The following is a 21,857-nucleotide window of genomic DNA, read 5'->3' on the forward strand; positions in this document are numbered from 1 at the left end:
AACTACAATTGATACCACAGAAATTCCAAGGAACATTAGTGGCTGCTATGATCATTGATCATAGTATATACTAGTTACTCATAAACTGTAAAACCTAGAAGAAATTGATAAATTCCTGGATACATACAATCTATCAAGATTAAACCATGAAGAAATTCAAAACCTGCATTAGCCACTAGTAAGTAATGAGATCAAAGCCATAATAAAGAGTCTCCCAGCAAAGAAAAACCTGTGCCTGATAGCTTCAATGCTGAATTTTACCACTCATTGAAAGAAGAACTAATATGAATTGTATTCAAATTATTCCAAAAAAATAGAGGAGGAAGGAATACTTCCAAACTCATTCTATGCAGCCAATATTACCCTGATAGCAAAACCAGACAAAGACACATCAAAAAAACAAAAAACAAAAAAAAGCAAACTACAGGCCAATATCCCAGATGAACATTGATGCAAAAATCCTCAACAAAATACTAGCAAACCAAGTTCAACAACACATTAAAAAGATCATTCAACATGCCCAAATAGGATTTATCCCAGGGATGTAAGGCTGGTTCAAACATACGGAAATTGCCAATAGCCAAGATTTGGAAGCAAGCTAAGTGTCCACCAACAGACAAATAGACAAAGGAAATGTGGTACATATCCACAATGGAGCACTGTTCAGCCATTAAAAAGAATCAGATCATGTCATTTTCAGCAATATGGATGGAACAGGACATTATGTTAAGTGAAATAAGCCAGGCCCAAAAAGACAAACTTTGCATGGTCTCACTAATTTGTGGGAGCTAAAAGTTAAAACAATTGAACTAATGGAGATAGAGAGTAGAATGATGGCTATGAGAGGCTGGTAACCTGAGGTCAAGGGTTCAAGACCAGCCTGGCCAACATGGTGAAACCCTGTGTCTACTAAGAATAGAAAAATTAGCTGGGCATGGTGGCGCGCATCTGTGGTCCCAGCTACTCAGGAAGCTGAGGCAGGAGAATCACTTGAACCCGGGAAGCAGAGTTTGCAGTGAGCTGAGTTTGCCCAGCTGCACTCCAGCCTGGGTGACAGAGCAAGACTTTGTCTCAAAAAAAAAGAAATCGATGCTAGAAGAATAATTTGGGGTTTAAATTCCACATCAAGAAACTTGCACTTTCTGATACAAGCTAGAGAGAAAGATAACAAATTATTCAAACAATAAAGACATTATTATCTGCCTATATTCTAAACAGAATAGAACTTTCTGGAAAGATAGAAATGTGCTATATTTGCACTGTCCAATATAGTCGCTAATTAGCCACATGAGTACTTAAAATATGGCTAGTATAACTGAGGAACCAAATTTTTTATTGTATTTAATTGTAATTTATTTACATTTAAATAGTGACATACAGCTAGTAGATTCTCTGCTGTACAGTACACTGGTACAAGGTGCTCGTCTGTGACAATGTGAAAGATGGATTGGAAGGGTCAGAGATTATATATGGGGAGGTCAGTAAGAAAGTCATTACAATGGTCCAAATGAGAGACCAAACTATGAAAGAATATCTAAGAGTAATACTTGGAAAGGAAACCAATGGGACTTGACAATTGATTAAAAATAGATGATGAGCAAGAAGATTGAATCAAAGATGGTTCAGAGATTCTGGACTTTGTGATATGGAGAACGGTTGTGGCACTGTGTATGCTTTCCCAAGAAAAGTAATTGGAAAGGGAAGATTATTTCAATTTCTGACATATCAATTTTTTTTTTTGAGATGGAGTCTCACTCTGCTGCCCAGGTTGGAGTGCAGTGGCGTAATCTCAGCTTACTGCAACCTCCATCTCCTGGGTTCAAGTGATTCTCCTGCCTCAGCCTCCTGAGTAGCTGGGACTACAGGCATGCACCCACCATGCCCAGCTAATTTTTTTTTTTTTTTTTTTTTTTTTTTAGTAGAGACAGGGTTTTGCCATGTTGGCCAGGCTGGTCTTGAACTCCTGACCTCAGGTGATCTGTTCATCTGAGCCTCCTGAGAAGGGCTGAGACCCGGGCCTGCAATCAGCTGGGAAGTAGATGTGGGGAGGTGGAGAAGCAGTTCCCCACTGCCCTGCCACCCACATCTGGCTTGCCCAGCCAATTGATTATGCTTTTTACATCATACCTAAAAACCACACCATCTGACTTTGTTCTCGACATTGTATTTTAAGACACATTTAGGGTGTTGTGGAGGGCTAAGTATATATTGGTTGTTACTGTTCTATGGCATTTACATATGAAAAATATGCCACAATTAATCGAATAATTATTCTGTTATTAATATTTAGGTTGCCTTCTTATGCTCCACTTAGTGTTTCTGATGCTACTACTCATCTCCTTTCATTGCTTCTTATTCTGTGCCTGCCTTAAAATGTGGATGTTGCCCAAGGTTCTGTTGTCAGGTATCTTCTTTTTTTCTGTCCTTTCTTTTCCTCTTTTCTCTTTTATCTATCTGATCTCTTCATGGAGTGGGGAGGGGGGCGTAAATAACTGTCTATTCCTTTGGGTAGGATTCTGGAGAGCTGACTCAATCAGATTATATTCTCAGGGAGCTTGGCTTGGGTAGGTTATGAGGTTGAGTCATATATTTGTTTGAAACAGATTCTCACAGTGTTGCCCAGGTTAGAGTGTGGTGATGTGGTCTCGGCTCCCTGTAACCTCCACCTCCTGGATTCAAGCGATTCTCCTATCTCAGACTCCTGAGTAGCTGGGATTATAGGCACCCGCCACCATGCCCGGCTAAGTTTTGTATTTTTTGTAGAGATGGGGTTTCACCATGTTGGCCAGACTGGTCTGGAACTCCTGACCTAAGGTGACCCACCCACCTCAGCCTCCCAAAGTACTGGGATTAGAGGCATGAGCCACCATACCCAGCCGAGGTTGAGTCATATTTCACCAAAGTTTATGATGTAGAGATCCCTTTCTGAACATCTGAAAAGCATAAAGCTGAGGATAAGCAGGCTGAAATAGAAGCATAATCTATAGATGAATATGACAGCTATATTCATTTAGAAGGCAGAGCAATTTAGAGGAACTAATGATTGAGAAATGTTATAGCTGATGGATCAGAAACAAGTCTGAGGGGATTTATTGAAGTTGAGACTATGACAGATTTTACTTTGATTCTTATGCCTACTTGTTTGGGTTATTCAACAATTAAAGAGTGTGTTGAAAGGGCTGACAAAATGGACAACGGCCACCTAATCTAGACATGACTTATTTTGTGAGGTCTAAGAGTGATTTTTTAACCATATTCTAGACATCGTTGCAGAAATGTCTTTTGTACATCAAATTTGATATGTCAAGTTGGGCGTGGTGGCTCATACCTGTAATCACAGGACTTTGGGAGGCTGGGGCGAGCAGATCACCTGAGGTCAGGAGTTCAAGACCAGCTTGGCCAATATGGCGAAATCCTGTCTCTACTAAAAATACAAAAACACAAAACAATTAGCTGGGCATGGTGGTGCATGCCTGTAGTAAATGGAAGATAAATTATTAAGAAAAACATAAGGAGTGGGTTCAGAAAAAGAAGAATGAGAAGAGGCCCAAACAATAATGAAGATATGAAGGACCTAGAAAAAGAATATTTGCAAGAAAAAGCAAAGAAAAATATTAAGAATCGTTGTAAAATGCTGAAGAATGTAAAAAGGAGAAAGAAAAGCAACAGCAAAGTGAAATAGCAAGAAAAGGGTTTAACGAATGGTTGGAAAATGCAAAAAATAAAACATCCTGCTCCAAAGAGCTACGGTTATGCCGAAGGAAAATATAGAGGCTTTTAGAGAGGAAATTCCTATTCAGAACCAGCCTTTTATAACTCAATCCCATGAAAACGAATACATAAACCCCCTCCCAAAGAAACTAAGGATCCATCAGGAAAGAAGAATGAAAGATCCACGACAAAACAGCCACACAGGACATCATTTCTGGCAATTAACAAAAGCAGAACAATCTTTACCTTAGAACTCTATGCAGAATACAAAGACAGTATACATAGGAAATAGAATGATTTTACCTGGAGTTATTAAAATTTAAAATTAGAAATGGTTTTTTGCTGCTCAATCAGCGCTCAGCATTTGATGTGATTATTGATAAGTTCTGATTTTTGCATTCGTATATGGGGTCCCTATAGTTAATTGAGGAAGACATTTTATAAATTTAAGTTTTTATAAATATCTCAAGGTTGATCTTGGCATGTTGTTTCACAGGATACGTAACCGAATATCTAACAATTGTGTTTGTATTTAGCTTGTATTAAAATTACACTGTAATATCAAAAAAATAAAAAATAAGCACAAGCACCCAAGGAAAAAAACGATAAATTGGATTTTGAAAAAGTTAAAAACTTTTGTGCATCAAGAAAGTGAAAAGACAATACACAGAATGGAAGAAAATAGCTGCAAATTATATATCTGATAAAGGGCTAGTGTCCATAATATACAAAGAACTTTTACAACTCAACAATAAAGACATCTCAATTTTAAAATGGTGAAAGGATTATAATAGACATTTTTCCAAGGAAGATATACAAATGGTCAATAACCACATGAAAAGAACTACCCAACATTTTTAGTCATTAGGGAAATGCATATCAGAACCACAGTGGGTACCACTTCACATTCACTAAAATGGCTATAATTGTTTTTAAAAACATATTAATAACAAATGTCAGTGTGGAGGTGGAGAAATTGTAACTTTCATAATTTCTGGAAGGAATGCAAAATGATGCAACCAGTGTGGAAAATACTTGAGCAGTTACTCAAAACGTGAAACATAATTACTATGACCCAGCAATTCCACTCCCAAGAATGTACCTGAGAAAACTGAAAACGTGATCAAACAAAAACTTGTAAACAATTGTTCATAGCACTATTATTCACAATACCCAAATAGTGCAAACAACTTAAGCATCCATCAACTGATGAATGGTTAAACAAAATGTAGTATATTCATAACATGAAATACTTACTACTCAGCTATAAAAAGGAATAAAGTATTGACATATGCTACAACATGGATGAATCTTGAAAATATAATGATAAGTGAAAGAAACCAGACACAAAAGACCACATGTGATTCCATTTAAAGGAAATGTCCAGAATGGGCAAATCCTGACACAGAAAGGAAATTATAGAAAGAGAAAATTTGGAACAAACTGCTAATAAATACAGGATCCAGGGGAAGGAGGGGATTGAAAAGTTCTAGAATTAACTAGTGGTAATAGTTGCACAACTTGGTGAATCTACTAAAAACCATAAAGTGTACACCTTAAACTGGTGAATTTTATACTGTGCAAGGTATATGTCAATTTCTAAAAATACTGTTGAAAAAGCCAAGCCAGTGAGTACCTTTATTGAGGTTGGTAATTGAGAAAAAGCTTTGGGAGAGACCCAGATGGGCTTTGGGAAAGCTGAAGTAGCATTTTTTTAAATGTGGATTGTGGTTACTTGCTTTAAAATAGTTTATTAAGCTGTGTATTTATGCTTTAAGTGTAACTCTGAATGTGTCTTATATTTTATAATAAACACTTTTTAAGAGAGAAAAAGGTAGAGATAGTAAACTGGCATCTATATATTGTTTACAAAAAGAAATTAAAGTAGTGAAATTAACATGAAATTTCATTTCTTCAGAAATGAGATAAATTAAAGTATATTAAGGTAATGATTTTTATGTATACTACATACATGTGTTGGTATCATAAACATATTCTTATATTTCAAATAGGTATCTTAAAAGATACGTATTGTTGCCAAAAGGATTGTTCAAAATTGAAATAAAATCAGAGAAATAAGGATTGGATACAAATGGGAAACACTAACCTCAAAAATTTACAAATAATAAAAAGGTAATTATACATTTCCCTAAAAAGTAAAAACAATGACAAATTAATTTATAACTAAATCAACAGTTTTGTGGACTGTGAAAAAAAATCAGAGAACCAGATAGTTTTATTTGAAAAAATATACACTTAAAAATTATCTGCAGTATATCCAACTTGTATTCTTTGCCCACCCACTTTCCTCTTTCCTTTCCCTTCTCTTTCTCCTCCTCCTTCTCCTCTTCTTTCTTCTTTTATTATTTAATACTCAAAGGGTGCCAAAAAGGAAAATAGAATAAAGTAGAATAAAGAGAGCAAAAATAAGGAATGTCAAGAGGAAAACTTTTACTTAATTTCACCACTTCTTAACATTAAGTAACGGGTACATTCATAAAAGTTTCTTGTAAATCAAATTAAATATTCTGGAAAAGTAATTACAAAAAAGTATACCTAATAACAGGGTATTCTTCTTAAAATGGAAGCATTCTATTACAGCTCTAATAAACATTTCTGAAGTTTGTACAATTGGGATTACTACTCTATACTTATTTAATTTTCCTGAAGAAGGATAACTTTGGTAATATGTTTATTGGATAGATGTATTATTTTTTCCATAATTGAACATTTTAGTTTCAATCTTGGAAGGCAATATAATGTAATAGTTATGAACTGTCATTCTAGAATCAAATATTGTTTTATATTCTGGCTACATTGTCAATAAGCTATGTGATTTTTGGTAATTAACTTATTTGTGCTTCAGTCTCCTTATCTTTAAAAAGAACATAATAATAGTACATACAGCATTGGGTTTTTGTAAGGAATAAATGAAATAAATATGTGTTTGTGTGTGGTTGGATGTGCAGAGAGAGTTGACAATAAAATTTCAGCACATGATCAGTACTAGTAGAACTAGTGGTAATAATATCTATTATTTCATATACTATGAATCTTTCTCTAAAAAGTCTACCATATCTATGTGTATTAATCTATTTTCACACTGCTATAAAGAAATATCTGATACTGCGTAATTTATAAAGCAAAGAGGTTTAATTGACTCACAGTTCCATATGGCTGTGGAGGTCTCCAGAAACTTGTAATCATGGCGGAAGCTGAAGGGGAAGCAAGCACCTTCTTCACAAGGCAGCAGGAGAAAGAAGAACGAAGGAGGAACTTCCATCAGATCTCACGAGCACTCACTCACTATCATGAGAACAGCGTGGGGGAAACCACCCCCATGATCCAATCACCTCCCTCCCTCCACACGTGGGGATTACAGATCCCTCCCTCAACACATGGGGATTACAATTCGAGATGAGATTTGGGTGGGGACACAGAGCCAAATTATGTCACTATGAATGGGTGTTGCAGGAAGTCAGGGACCCCGAACAGAGGGACCAGCTGGAGCCGAGGTAGAAGAACATAAATTGTGAAGACTTTATGGACATTTATCAGTTCCCAAAATTAATTCTTTTATAATTTCTTATGCCTGTCTTTACTGCAATCCCTGAACATAAATTGTGAAGATTTCATGGACATTCATCAGTTTCCAAAATTAATACTTTTATAATTTCTTATGGCTGTCTTTACTTTAATCTCTTATCCCATTATCTTTGTAAGTTGATAATGTATGTCACCTCAGGATCACTATTGTAAACTGATTATAAAACATATGTGTTTGAACAATATGAAATAAGTGCACATTTAAAAAGAACAGAATAACAGTGATTTTCAGGAAACAAGGGAAGATAACCATAAGGTCTGACTGCCTGTGGGGTCGTGCAGAATACAGCCATATTTTTCTTCTTGCAGAGAGCCTATAAATGGACATGTGAGTAGGAGAAATATTGCTGAATTATTTTCCCAGCAAGGAATACCCTGGGGAAGGAATGCATTCCTTGAGGGAGGTCTATGAACAGCTGCTCTGGGAGTGTCTGTCTTATGCTATTGAGATAAGGACTGAAATACACCCTGGTCTCCTGCAGTACCCTCAAGCTTACTAGGATGGGGAAATTCCAGCCTGGTAAATTCTAGTCAGACCAGTTCGCTGCCCTCGAACCCTGTTTCCTGTTAAGATGTGTATCAAGACAATACGTGCACAGCGAGACATAGACCCTCATCAGTAATTCTAATTTTGCCTTTGCCTTGTGATCTTTATTGCCCTTTGAAGCATGTGATCCTTGTGACTTACTCCATGTTCGTACACCCCCTCCCCTTTTAAAATCCCTAATAAAAACGGGCTGGTTTTGTGGCTCATGGTCGTCATCACAGTCCTACCAATACGTGACGCCACCCCAGAGACCCAGCTATAAAATTCCTCTCTTTGTACTCTTTCTGTTTATTTCTCAGACCGGCCGACACTTAAGGAAAATACAAAAGAACCTATGTTGAAATATTGGGGGCTGGTTCCCCCAGTAAATGGAAAAAAAAAAATCCTTCTTACCTAAAATCCTTTTTTCCACCCAAAACCCAATCCAAGAAAAAAGTATCCTTTAAATCCAAACTCATTTCCTTAGCTATTAATGCAGTTTAACATAGCTACATACTAAAAGTTACAAATATGCCAGGCTTTGTCCATGTAGAACATCATTTTTTAATCTGTCAGCTTCTGACGTTAATAACACTGCAAAAAGGAGGATAAGAAATTACTCCTTTGACTCCTTCATGATAAAAAAATTGAAATTTCATCTGATAAAATGAAACACCCAACGTAGACCTCTTATTTTATCCCAGAATACACACGAAGCAGTAATTTTACTTGATCATTACTTCCTGAAGCGTCGAGTTCTATAATTCTGAAAGTCCTATATGTTCAAACAATGCTTCTCATGTTGATTTTCTCATGTAGGTATGATTTGTTTTGCTCACTGAAACCAGAGTGGGTTTTGTTTTTTGTTTTTTTTTTTTTAATATCTGATTATGGCACTTGACTGCTTAAAATCCTTCAATGTCTGCACATTGTTTTTGGAATAAGAAGCTAAATCCTGGATACAACCTTTAAGGCCTCACTTGATTTAGTCCCAACTTCCTTCTCTGCCTCATTGTTCATTACTGTCTCCTTCAATTGCTGAGCCTTGGCCCCCAAACCTGCTTCCAGTTCCCTGTATTCAATATCAAATGCTCTCTTCCTCTGTCTGAAATATTTTTCTCCCTGCCTCTATTCCTTGCTCTTTATCATACATCTCCAATTCATCCTTCAAGTCTCAGCTTAAATATCTCTTTCTCAGGGAGCAGGTTATATTCTCACATTATTGTATCATAACACTTTATGCTTCTCCTTCATAGCGCTTAACACAATTGATGTTAATTATTTGTGTGAAGGATTTGCATAATACCACTTACCATACTAGATTGTAGTCTCCATGAAAATAGCAAGCATAAACGTCTTACTTGCTATCATATCCCAGCATCTAATCTGGTACATGGTGCATACTCAATAATTATTTATACAGCACACGAATACTCCAGGGTCATGAGGACCTACTTACCATATGTTTCAGAACCTAGGGGGCACTCAAGTGACTCTTCTCTGAAGAAGAAAAGTTGATTTTATTCTGTGCCACCTAGCGTAAAGGTGGCTGGCAGTTTCTTCATATATATGGTGTCTGACACAGTGGTGGAGCCCTACGACGCCACTTTCTCAGTCCATCAGCTCATAGAAAACACAAGTGAGACCTTTTGCGTTGATAATGAAGCTCTCTATGACATCTGCTTCAGACCCCTAAAGTTGCCCACACTCAACTATGGTGACCTGAACCACCTGGTGTCTGCCACCATGAGTGGGGTCACCACCTGCCTGCACTTCCCAGGCCAGCTGAATGCTGACCTTGGGAAACTGGCCATAAACATGGTCCCATTTACTCGCCTGCACTTCATGCCTGGCTTTATCCTGCTGACCAGCTGGGGCAGCCAGCAGTACTGGGTCTTGATGGTGGTTGAGCTCACCCAGCAGACGTTTGATGCCAAGAGTATGCTGACTGCCTGTGCAACCCCTGCAAAGCTGCTACCTAATGGCAGCTGCCATTTTCAGGGGCCACATGTCCTGGAGGGAGGTGGATGAGCAAATGCTTAACAGCCAAAACTAGAACAACAGCTACCTTGCTGACTGGATCCCCCACAATATGAAAACAGCTTTCTGTGACATCCCACCCCCAAGGCTAAAAATGTCTGCTGCCTTCACTGGCAACAACATGGCCATCCAGGAGCTGTTCAGATGCATTTCAAAGCAGTTCACTGCCATGTTCAGGCATGAGGCCTTCTTGCCCTGGTGATTCGGTGAGAACATGGATGAGATGGAATCTACTGAGGCCAAGAGCAACAGGAACAACCTGATGTTCGAGTACCAACAGTACCGGGAGGAGGGAGAGTTTGAGGAGTAGGCCCGGAGGAGGTGGCCTAGTAGAGCCTTCTGTTAGATAGAAGTGACATGAATTCTTGATTTACTCCCAGTGTGTTCTATGAAAGCCATGTCTTTCTGTGTGTGCACTTGCTGAGTGTTCACCTGTATTAAAGCATTTTCAAAGCAAAAAAGAAAAAGTTATCTAAGTTATGAAAGTTTTGCATCACCAAGCACAGTAGTTAGGCAAAGCAAATCCTCTAAGAAATTCACACTTTTTGAAGAGGGTGATTAAATCATTAGTAAGATAAAATAACAGCAATGATAATAAAAGCATTGACACCTTCCCAAGCAACAGTGTTGCCACAGGGAAAGCAACTCGCAAGTACATTTGTGTTCATTCAGGTATGATTACTGCTCTTTGCTTTTAACTGGATTTGGTAGAAAAGAAAACTATTATAAATACACGTTTTTTTAAGTGTCCAATGAAGAAAAAAAGGAAATATCGTATATTTTATTATGGGAAGTTATCAACTTACATTGGCCAAAATCTTCTGATGATCACCAAGTAAAAGAATAGTAAATCAGTTGGGTTACAACTTAATGAGGAGCCTCAGCTTTTTTTTCCCAGAACACAGACTGGTAAGAAGAGATAACTATTTTCTTCCATTGTTTCCCTCCTCTTTTCATCTAAGTACATTACACTGAATATTCTGTTAGATTATATCACCCTGGACTTTACCTCCTCTTTCTTCTTTCAAAGGCATTATGTTAGCACATTTTATACCAAACATATTTTACTATGTTCCTGATTCATAATTATATTATTTGAATTTAATGTTTTGTTGATGTCAACATTGAGATTATCACAGTTTCATTAAGCATATTAATTTATGAGAGAAGGCTATAGTAACTTATCCAAGAAGGGCACATGTCTTCTTCCCTGTCTTCCTTGACCACATTTGTGGTGGTGTTTCCTCCTTCCCTGAATGCTTATTATCCCCATGATCCTGGAGGAAAAATGACTCACCTGCTCAAAGGTGAATGTTTCAGAGTATTTATTATTTGAGACCTGGCTGACTTGTGTTTACAGCTTTTCCTGTGATTTTTGTTTTATTCAGAGTTTTCTGAGCATGATCTTTTTCATCTTTGCCGACTTGGCAATGATTTTATTTCAAAGGAAATGCCCCTCTCAAACACTACTTTCCTGATGAGTGCCTATTTGTCCTTAAAGTCCAAGTTAATAAGAAACCTCCTCACAGAAGCTCTTCAGGGTCCTTCCTTCCATCTCTCATTGGGTTAATCACTCACATATCTGTGCTCCCAGGGTATCTCGACACAGACATCTACGGCTGCACTTTCCCCACCACACTGCAATGTCCTTCCACTCAGAGAGGAGAAAACTGTGCACTTCCCTACTAGACTGTTGCTCTTCTCCCATGTAGAGAATTTTTTGTCTCTACATTATCTGCATGTAAGACAATGCCAAGAACTAATAGATCCCCAATTAGTGTTTGTTCAATGTTGATTATTTGAATTCTAACAGGTTGTCTATTATATTACTAGAGGAGCTGAGATTTAAATCCAGGCCTATTGTATCCAAAGCACATGATATTTCCCCTCCAACTTATGATCTGTGTATCTGTCCACTAAGCCTCATTTTTTTCTTCCTCCTGACCACACAACTAGAGTTAATCTTCCAGTCACAAATAAACAAAAGTAAAATATGCCACTTTAAGGCCTGGCTTCTAAAAATAACTCCTCCCAATCTTGTACCATTTATTTCTTCCTTTGTTTGCTAGCCACATTCAGAAGACCCAATAGAGGAATCCAAGACTCTAGTAAATGGCAGAGCCATCAGATAGAAAAAGTCTGGGCTCCTGAGTCACCACGTGGAGGAAGCTAACAATATCCTAGTAGAAATATTGTGTGAGCAAAAAAAGAATACTGTATGTTAGTTATTAAGCTGCTAAAAATCTTGAAGCTTTTATTCAGCAGTTAGCCTACCCTGTTTAATACACTACCAGAATCATAATTTTTATAACCTTTTTCTGATTTTTAAAAGCTACATGTACACTCTAGAAAATTTAAAAATAGAAAATAATAAAGAAGAAAAATGATATTCACTACTCAGAGATGAACATAGTTTCATATTTTTGTTATACATTATACATTTTATCGGTCTTAAGGGGCAGCGGAGGAGTTAGATATAGTAGAGAGAACAAAGAGATGTTATTTAAAAGACTGAAATAGCAGTTTTCTTAGAGAAGAGCGCTATCTTTTGTTCCTTAATAAATTATTTCATTGTGAAGTGAAGTGATTGTCCCCAGGACATAGTATAGTAAGCAGAAGAATGGCAAAATTAAATTGTTTTGCCTAATAAGTAAAAGGATTTTGAGACTTTCTGGGAAATGAAAGAGCCAAAGAGAGAAGTGAGAGAGAAGCCAGGAAGAAGTTCTCAGTGTTGGGAATTCCCTAGAGACATTGAAGAACAAGAATGTCTAGCATCTAGTCTTACATTGCTTGCCATGTGTCCTGCTATCCCATAATGCAAATCCCTTGCCGTGACACCCCTGGATGCTTAATGAATTCTCATATATGTGAATGTTGATATGAGTTGTGTTTTAAGAAAACTGAGGGAAAGGGCAAGAAGTGAGAACATAATAGAAAGTAGAATCGCAGCAGGACTTCAGAGGAAGAGATGACAATTAAAAACGTAAGACCCCCTCCCTCCTAAATAACCTTATGTACATTTGCCCAAACTTTTCATGTTTCTTTTATAATACACTTTTAATAGCTGCATGCTATTGCAGCATATGACCACTCTGGCACTGACTTAACCCTCCCTATACGATGCGTTTACATTCCTTTCACTTTTTCACTGTTAAACATAGTTCCTCAGCAAACATCCTCACACATAAAATTTGGGTCCAGGCCTATTATTTCTCGGCTTAGCCAAGGCTCCCTTTGTTTAAAGAACAAAAAATCACTCAAGTAAGTAGAAAAGAACTTAAGTTAAAAAGTGAAACTTAATATAAGGATCCAGGGTTATTACACAAAACCCACAACCTTAGGTAATTAGCCTCATGAGGAACTGGAAACACCGGATGTAAAATCACCAGAAATTGCCATCTCTGTCACTTCCCTCAGAAGACATTCATTTTCACTTTCGGCCTGTATCTGTGTGTATGAGAGAGAGATGCAATTTAAAATTCGTATTTATATTAAATAAATAACAGATACACAGTAGGTTCTGATAGCAATCTCCAAATCCTTCTAACTAAGAAACTGCTAAAGGTCACATAACTAACACAACTAGGTTTTTTTTCTTATGTGTTCTGTGTCTTATGCTTATACCTCCTTTTCTTACATTCTTATTCTAGGTGTTAGTCTGTGATGAAGCGAACTACTTCTTACTTTGAAAATGCACCCAGTCATTCCTTACTTATCAACACCAGAAATGATACTCACTTCTTCCACCCCATCTTTCTCACCCAAGTGCTTTGTCCATGTGGGATGATCCTTACATTTCACAAAAGCGCTTTCTTCAGTTTCAGGGGGCGGGGCAGTGGCAGGGGTCTGCATCTTCTCCAAAATCCTATTTGCCTTTGATGCCCACATTGGGATCTGGAGTCTGGCAGGTTCTTGATTTCATCTGTGTTCCCTCCTATAATTTTTCAAGTCTGATTTGTGGTCTATGGAAATGTTTGCCTTGTTTTGAGTTGGCCAGGTACTCCCACATACCTTCTTATAAAACTTGACTAGCATTGCTGTTTGTTTGAAGCAGAGAGGATGTGTCATAGCCTGAATTCATTGTGCTGTCCACTGATAACTCTTCCCTTCCTTGTACCTAGTGGCTTTCTCTCCTCCCCAAGCTCACTGACATGAGAGTCTTTCCCTCGGGTCCAGAGAAAGGAAGCATAGGTTGGGTGATACTACAAAAAAATGCCTCTACGCAGCCTTAAGATAAATCCCTGGAGGTGGAATTCTGTCGCAAGGATATGAACATTTTAAAGTTTTTGGTATATATTACAAAATTGCCCTCTTGGATGGTTAAATCAAGTTATGCTTCTACTGGCATGAGATAGCAGCCAGCATTAGGTCCTCTTAGGAGCTGTGAGTAGTAATTGGCATTTATTCAACATTACCTCTGATGAGGTCAGAGTCCTGCATTACCTTCCTCTTTCATTATGGTCATCCTTCAGGGAAAGCAATGCTGAGATAATAATGTGGCCCTTCCTGAATGTTGATCCCAGAGCTCTCTTCCTGACACTCTGCATCTTTGGACTGCCTTCATGTTCTTACATAAACGCAGATGGTCATATAGGATGCCTAGTCATTACTACCTAGAACCTATGGTTTAAGTAGTAGTAGTTTAGTACAAATTTTACCAGAAAATCTAATACTAGTTCCAGGTTGCACAGCTTTCTAAAAGCATATAGGCATGTGTGTTAGTCCATTTTCTATTGCTATAAAATAATACCTGAGACTGGGTAATTTATAAGGAAAAAAGGTTTATTTTGGCTCATGGTTCTGCAGGCCATACAAGAAACATGGTGCCAGCATCTGCTTTTGGTGAGGCCTCAGGAAACTTCCAGTCATGGCAAAAGGCAAATGGGGAGCCAGCATATCATATAGCAAGAGAGAAAGCAAGAGTGGAGGGAGGTGCCACCCTTTTTAAACAACCAGATCTCATGTGAACTAATAGAGTGAGAACTTACTCATTACCTTGAGGGCAGTATCAAGTCATGCATGAGGGATCTGCCCCCATAACCCAAACACCTCCCACTAGGCCCACCCTCAACATTTGAAGGTCACATTTCAACATAAGATCTGGAAGGTACAAAACATCCAAACCATACCAGCACGTGTTTATACATTTTTATTATTTATGATGTCTGGAATAAGCACTAGGGCCTTAAAAGGAATGTTGTGAGAATACCCAATGTCAAATTCAGGTGAAATAGCTTTCTAAAGGCAATGTTTATAACCACTCAAAGCAATTATGCTGGAATTTTAGAAGATTGTGTTTGGGATACAAGAGACCCGGTCAACTCCCACTGACATGTCCCCTAACCTGGCTGAGCCTTGTCCTGGACAGGCAGAGCCAACGATCCACATCTTTATCTATAAGCAATTAGGAAGCAATGTCCACTTAGCATACCCAGCCTGATAGCTCCTTGGTTTTGTATATAAAGAATGCATTGTGAGAATGTATTCTTTGTACTTTTCTCAACAAATAATAGTTGTATATAAATTGGTGTCAAAGGGCCCATTTCTGCCGAGCTTTTATGGGACTACTATTTGCACACATTGTCTCATCAAATCCTCATAACACCTGAGCAAATATTTTTATTCTTCCCATTTCACAAATGAGAAAACTGAGGGTACTGACCTGACAAATAACCAGTGTAAATTGTACAGTGGAAGTTTGTGGCTTCTGCCTGTAGGCTCAATTTTCCCCTGCTCATGGTATTTGCATGTGGATTTTGTTTAAAAGCAAGTTCTTCTTGTCAGTCAGAATGCAGGTGGTGTGAACTCCACATTACCTTTGGGGGTGTCCATGTAACTCAGAGCAGACCAACCCATCTTCTGATCACAGAGAATGGTTCAGGGAAGGGCTCTATTAGAAGGGAATAACTCCTTCCTTAAGCTTGATATTTCCCTTACATTTTAAGGACGTTCAAACATTGTAATCACTCCTCTTTTCTCACTCAGTCCAAGAGGAGGTATACAGAGGTATCTAGTTCTTACAGTAGGGAAGAAAATACTGGGCATATTCCTATGCCCAGCATTAGAAAATACGTATGCAACTCCATGTATTTTCTCAAGAGCTAGGTCTGTGGGAACGTAGAGTTCTGCTTTGCTTGGCCAGGGGCAGGCTAAGTAAACCCTTAGTAGGGGAAGCAAAGGCTGCAGGAAAGACTGGAGCCAGTCTAACACTGTCATAACCAGTGGCTAATCTACAATATTCTCAAGTTATTATGAAACTCACTTAAACTCTAAGATTATCCTCTACATTATCTTTCACCAGCAATAAGAGTGATATTTTATATCTCTGCCTTATTGAGCCAGACAAGTACATGGCCCAATCAGAACTGATTCTCAAGTTTTTGCAGGGGGAATAGGGAAGAGGGGAGGAAGGCATATGCTTTCCACTGGACTTGAATGGGAAAGGATGGAGCCGGTACATTTAGGGGCTGCCAGAGGAAGGCACGGCCAAGTCAAAGAGAAGAGCCAGATCCTGCTGACATTGGATGAGTTCCTGAAACCAGTTATTCCTGAAGACACCTCTATAATTTAGACTTCCAAATTGATTATCCAATAAATTCTATTTTTTGCTTAAGCTGGTTTGAGTTGGATTTCCAGTTACTTCCAATAAAAAGAGTTAATACACAGAAATTATCAAAAGGATATTAGGTAAAAAGGCGTAAGGTTAATGTTATTGGAGCTTGGTGAAGGAAGTTCAGGCTTGGGACGAACTTCATGGAGAAGCTCTTACTTTGGATCAGTTAAAGACACAATCATTTGATAATTTGCGTAATGGGCACAATGTACATTATTCTGGTGGTAGACTAAAAGCTGAGACTTTACCACTATGCAATATATTCATGTAACAAAATTGCACTTGTACCCCTTATATTTATACAAATGAAAATTTTTTAAAAGACACACTCATTGAGTACTATTGTATACTAAGATATCAAAATGAATAAAATAAAGTCTTTATTTGCAAGTTATTTCCTGTTATTTAGTAGGGGAGGATGAGCCCATAAGAGATAGTTTCCACGCTAGGTAGTAGGTTCAGCAGCACAGTGTTATGAGGGCACACAGTAAGAGCACATTGCCCATGCATAGATGCTGGAGGGAGGATTTGTCAGAAGATGACACCTGAACTGCTTAATGAAAGGTGAATAGAAGTTAGCTATGAGGAGATGGCAGGGTAGGGCTTTCCAGACAAAAGGAAATTAAGCTGCTCAGGCAGAAAAGTATAAAATAATATGATGTTGGGAGACAGAATGGTGCTGACTTTGGATTGTTGGGTCTTGAAGGATGAGGAGGAAGCTGTGAGCATATGGTATGTATCTGGAGCATCTGATTCACACAAGGGAGGAGCTGGAAACACACTAGAAAAGTACATTGTCATGAGACCGTAGAGAATCCTAAATGCCAAGATAGGCAATAAAATTTGACATCATAATAAGTGATAAGGTAAAACTGAAGCAGCACTTTCAGCAGAGAATTCTATGATAAAAACAAAGTTTTAGAAAAAGCAATCTGGCAATAGTGTAGGGTACGAATTGGAAGATAAAATGCGAACTAGAAGATTAGTCCAACTGAGAGGTAATGAGTATCACTGTGAGGAAGCGAGGACCTGACCTGATGTAGTGGAAATGAAATGAGGATGGATAAAAGAAGGAAAGTTAACTATTAGTATTTACTCCAATTTTATAATGGTTGGCTTAAAAGTAGGCATCATGAAAAAAATTTTCTGCTCTCTTTGTATGGTGGTTTATATATGAATATGTTTTTTCTCTATAGAGTTCATCAATTCCTCTTGAGCAGGGACCATGCTGGTTCTTTGTGTTTCTCTTGGTGCACAGTAGGTATTTAACCTATATTAGAGACTTTAATTGAATTCTCAAATTGGTTTTTGCTAGTTTTATTGTTTTTCATCTTCTTCAAATATGTGTCTATGTTTAATTGACAAAGTTATATTGTTTGCATTGTTATAAGAGTCAATTTAAAAATGAATTCAATATACCACTGGTCCAGGAAAGAGACTGCACAGTGATTACATTGTTGTTTACCAAAGAACTATAAGAATATATATAATCCCATTTACCTGTTTGAGTCTCCTAAGGTGAAAAATGAGATTATTATTTTGAAAAACACCTGGATGCTGGGAAAACTGGAGAGCCATATGCAGAACAATGAAACTGTATATCTTTTATCATATATGAAAATTAACTGAAAATGTATTAAAGATTTAAATGTAAGACCTCAAACTGTAAAAATCCTAGGAGAAAACTTAGCGAACACTATTCTGGACATTGGCATTGAGAAAGATTTTTTGGCTAAGTCCTCAAAAGCAATTGTGACAAAAACAAAAATTGACAAGTGGAGCCTAATTAAACCAAAGAGCTTCTGCACAGCATAAATAAATTAATTTAATTAAATTAAACCTATCAACAGAGTAAATAGACAACCTACAGAATGGGACTAAATATTCACAAACTATGCATCTGACAAAGGTCTAGTATCCAGAATCTGTAAGCATCTTAAACAATTCAACAAGCAAAAAACAAACAGTCCTATTAAAAAGTGGACAAGGACATGCACAGATACTTCTCAACTGAAGACATCAAAGCTGCCAACAAACATATGAGAAAAATGCTCAACATCACTGATCATCAGAGAAATGCAAACCAAAACCATAATGAGATATACCATCGCACACCAGTCGAAATGCTTATTATTAAAAAGTCAAAAAACAGCAGACACTAGTGAGGCTGTGGAGTAAAGGGAATGCTTATTCACTATTGGTGGGAATGTAAATTAGTTCAGTCACTGTGGAAAGCAGTTTAAAGATTTTTCAAAGAACTAAGAGCTGAACAACCATTCAACCCGGAAATCTCATTACTAGGTATATGTCCCAAAGAAAATAAATCATTCTACCAAAAAGACACTCTGCACTCATATGTCATTGCAGCAGTATTCACAATAGCAAAGACACGAAATCAAACTAGATGTCCATCAGCAGTTGATTAGATGAGGACAATGTGGTACATATACACCATGGAAAGTTATGCAGCCTTAAAAAGAATGAAATCATGTCCTTTGCAGCAATATGGATGCAAATGGAGGCCATTATCCTAAGCAAATTAATGCAGAAACAGAAACCAAATACTGCATGTTCTAACTTACAAGTGGGAGCTGAACATTGGGTACTCATGGACATAAAGATGGGAACAATAGACACTGGGGACTACTAGAGGTGGGGAGGAAGGGCAGGGGCAAGGGTTGCAAAATAAACTATTGGGTACTATGCTCTCTTCTTGAGTGACAAATTCAATCATATCCCAAACCGTAGCATCACACAATATGACCATGTAACAAATTTGCACATATACCCTCTGAATCTAAAATAAAAGTTAAAATTATTTTTTAAAAATACCTGGAGACTTCAGGTTAAAAAGACTGAGGAACAATTAGATAAGGGTCCTAATCTCAACAAGTGCATAAGAGGGAAATGAAGATGACAGTATAACAATATAGATCATCCTCTTAAATTTAGGATTATAATATATTCTAAGGCCAGGGAATGTTAAGGTTTTAGGAGAAGAACCATGGTTTAACACATAAATAAGATGCTGCTCTCAAGTATATTTTATTTTACCTAGCATTGTTTTTAATTGGGAGGACTGTTTAAAAGGAAAACTGATGGTTTAAAAAAAAAAAGTAAGCAGTGGTACCACTAACACTAACTTCAACACTGATAACTGAAGCCAACCCCTTGGCCTTGCTGCTGATAAAGATGTGAGTGCTCTGACCTCCTGACAGATGTCCTGTTGATTAATGCAGTTCATGGAAGAATTGTCACTTCAACTGATGTCCTGAATTTCTACAGCTGATAGAACCATGGTTCTCAAATTTTAATGAACAGAAGACTTACCTGCACTATTTGTTTTACCAATTGCATACTTCATCCCCAGAGAGTCTAATTCAGGAGATCTGCAGTGAAAATCTATCATTGATCACATACCCTAGATGATTCTGAAGCAGGAGATCCACGGACCATGTTTTAATGATCACTTACTATCTAGGTTTTTTAGGACATAAACATCTGGATTCAGAGTGTGAATCTGACTATGTATATGAGCTACAATTGAGGTGTAGTGGCACAGATAAAAGAAATACTAATTTTGCTTAACGAAAAGGGAGACAAAAGAAGAGTACAAAGAATCCCTGAAGAAAAGATGATATTTGACCTGTGATTTAAAAGATGAGAAGAAGGCCGGGCACGATGGCTCATGCCTGTAATACCAGCATTTTGGGAGGCCGAAGTGGGCAGATCATCTGAGGTCAGGAGTTCAAGACCAGTCTGACCAACATAGTGAAACCCTGTTTCTACCAAAAATACAAAATTAGCCAGGCATGGTGGCAGGCACCTGTAGTCCCAGCTACTCAGGAGGCTAAGGCATGAGAATTACTTGAATCTAGGAGGCGGAGTTTGCAGTGAGTCGAGATCATGATGCCACACTCCAGCCTGGGCGACAAGAGCAAAACTCTATCTCGAAAAATAAACATAAAAAAAAAAAGATGAGAAGAAATTTTCCAACTAGGAAGGAACAAAAAGAGAAAGAACAAGGAGTAAGGAAAGTGCCTGCAGAAGAAATGGCAGGTCAGATGGCAAAATATGAAACCGTAGGGATAGACTTGGGCCACTTTATGCAGAGTTTTGTGTTCTGTGAAGCATAATTTATCTTGTGGGCTGTTGGTTCCCAAACGAAACAGTTGCACCAGAAATCTTCTGAGGCATTTATTAAAATTCCCAGGGTCTCCAGCAGAGCTACTAAATCAAATTGCTGTGAGATCTGAGTCACTGGAGTTTTAAGAAGGGTTCCCAGACACTGATAAGCAGCCAGTATAACTACTGGTGACAAAGGGCTTGTCATCTAAGGGCTCTAAGCATCTAAGTCCTTCAGAGAATGCAGCATCTGAGAGTTGTTGTCAGGAATGATCCAGCAAGGGGAAGAAGTCATAGTCAAGAGGTTCCATAGCCAGAAATAGGTCAGCGCCAGAAAATTTCCATAGAGAAAGGCATAGATGACAAAGATGTGAGTTGGGTAGATGAGCTGGACTATAAAAGCAGAAGGTATGGACACAGAAGGCAGTTTCTGGAAATAAAGGCAAAGTACAACAGAGAGTTTTCCTATGCGAGATGAGACAAAGACGGACTTCTGATGAGTATGAGGTGCTGCCAGAGACAGCTTAACAGCAGCCATCCTTAATCTAACTGATGCCTTTCAGCTGGAGTTGAAAAGGTATCCAGTTCAGTTAGCACTTGAAAAGACAAAGCCAGGAAAACATCAGGAAAAAATATCAGAGTTGGAGTTTGAACATTATGGTTCAACAGAAACTACAGAAGTAGATGGCATTGCTGAAGAGGTAAAAATGGACTTTTAAGGGACAGAGTAGATTTTTTAAAAGGCATTGAATTGGCAAGAGGAGGAGGGAGTAACATAAACTGTCTTCATTTTGTAAATACATGGGATGTAGGATTGAACTATTTCCATTAATCTAAGCATGTAGAACTGTTCTTTAAACTACCAGTAGATGGTGCCATAGTTTTGGAAAATAATAAAGGTAAACACAGCCAATAATGTTACATTTAAAAACCTTGTTTTATGTTAACTTAAAAAAAAATAGGATTTATAAATGTAGATTTAGAAAAGTAGAGATTTTGTTTCTTCTACAGGGTTACAGCCTGCAAAGCGGCCATCTTGTAGACTGGGCAGCATGCCTCCCACAAAGACCAGAGACAGGCACTTCACACGAGGATTGCTTGGAGTGCAAGTATTATGCTGAACAGGTTGGCTAAACATACATATTCAACAGGCACAGGAGCAGCTATAAATATTCATGAGGGTGGTCCTGATACATATTGAATGTCACAGGCATATTGAACAAACACGCATATAAC

The 21,857-nt window shown here is 37.9% G+C and overlaps 1 pseudogene; it reads left to right on the forward strand.

The window, feature by feature from the left end:
- The first annotated feature begins 9,412 nt into the window (after positions 1-9,412).
- Positions 9,413-20,134, forward strand: LOC117084935 (annotated as a pseudogene).
- The last annotated feature ends 1,723 nt before the right edge of the window (positions 20,135-21,857 follow it).

The sequence above is a fragment of the Trachypithecus francoisi genome, unplaced genomic scaffold, assembly GCF_009764315.1.
Source record: "Trachypithecus francoisi isolate TF-2019V2 unplaced genomic scaffold, Tfra_2.0 Lachesis_group1, whole genome shotgun sequence".
In the NCBI taxonomy this organism is placed as follows: domain Eukaryota; kingdom Metazoa; phylum Chordata; class Mammalia; order Primates; family Cercopithecidae; genus Trachypithecus; species Trachypithecus francoisi.